Raw genomic sequence first — 1,605 nt, forward strand, 5'->3', positions numbered from 1 at the left:
GGTGGCCTTGCACGGCCTTTTGTCTTTGGAACCAACCATCAGTGCCACGGGAAGTGCCGGAGTCCCGGCATCCGCGGTGCCAAGTCATTGCGCCCTTGGTCTCTGCAGCGGGGCATGCCGGGCACTCCCAACCATTGCAAGCAAGCAAGCAAGCAAGAAAGAAAGAAAGTAAGTAAGTAAGTATTACATATAGGGGCGGGACATGCGGGGAGATCTGCGAAACGTGCATTACGGGGCACACGCGTACCTACCGGGGCATACCGACCCCTATTGGGGCACACGTGTGCATATCGGGGCATACCGGGCCTATCGGGGCACACGCGTACATACCGGGGCATACCGAGCCCTACTGGGGCACACGTGCGCATATCGGGGCGTACCAAGCCTATCGGGGCATACGCATGTATCCCAAGGCATACCGAGTCTATCCGGGCATACGCGTTCATACCGGGGCGTAACGGGCCTATCGGGGCATACTTGGGCATATCCGGGCAAAAAATGCCCAAAACTTGCGCAACCTTGGCAACCGTGGTCCATTCCTCTCTATATGCCTAGCCTTGCCAACCGTGGTCCATTCCTCACTATATGCCATGGCCTTGTGCCCATGGTCTTCCCAAGACAGCGTCCAAGGCCCCCGGAAGGCCAAGGGAGCCCAACCCAGCAATGCCCTGCTATGGCAAGCCAAGGCCAAGCATTCCGGTGCCTATCCGGGCAAAAATGCGATTCCTCTCTATATGCCTAGCCTTGGCAACCGTGGTCCATTCCCCACCATATGCCATGGCCTTGTGCCCATGGTCTTCCCAAGACAGTGTCCAAGGCGCCCGGAAGGCCAAGGGAGCCCAACCCAGCAATGCCCTGCTTTGGCAAGCCAAGGCCAAGCATTCCGGTGCCTAACCTTGGCAACCGTGGTCCTTTCCTCACCATATGCCATGGCCTTGTGCCCATGGTCTTCGCAAGACATCGTCCAAGGCGCCCAAAAGGCCAAGGGAGCCCAACCCAGCAATGCCCTGCTAGGGCAAGCCAAGGCCAAGCATTCCGGTGCCTAACCTTGGCAACCGTGGTCCTTTCCTCACCATATGCCATGGCCTTGTGCCCATGGTCTTCGCAAGACATCGTCCAAGGCGCCCAAAAGGCCAAGGGAGCCCAACCCAGCAATGCCTTGCTAGGACAAGCCAAGGCCAAGCATTCCGGTGCCTATCCGGGCAAAAACGCCCAAAGCATGCCCATTCCTTAGCCTATCCAGGCAAAAACGCCCAAAATCTGCACATTCTAGTGCCTATCCGGGCAAAAACGCCCACCAGCATGCCACCCTCCTATAGGGTTTGCGCAACCAACCAGCCTAACCACCAGTGGCAACCAAAGGTGCTGTTAGCGACGACTTCTGAAGACGCAACGAGACGCGACGTGTTTGCGCCCAGACGCGACGAGACGATGCGGGATCTGCGCCCAAGAATGCCTAGACCCGTCGACTTGATGCGGGATCAGCTCGCCCAAGCATGCCTAGTGTGCAAGGACTGTGTGCAAGGCTAGTGTCCAAGGCTAGTGCCCAAGGCTTGTGTGCAGGGCCAGTGCCCAAGGCTTGAACGCATGGCTTGTGTGCAAGGC

Source organism: Tasmannia lanceolata, unplaced genomic scaffold (genome assembly GCF_043159265.1).
Source record: "Tasmannia lanceolata isolate RefF3 unplaced genomic scaffold, GAP_Taslan_0.1 ptg000233l, whole genome shotgun sequence".
Classification (NCBI taxonomy): domain Eukaryota; kingdom Viridiplantae; phylum Streptophyta; class Magnoliopsida; order Canellales; family Winteraceae; genus Tasmannia; species Tasmannia lanceolata.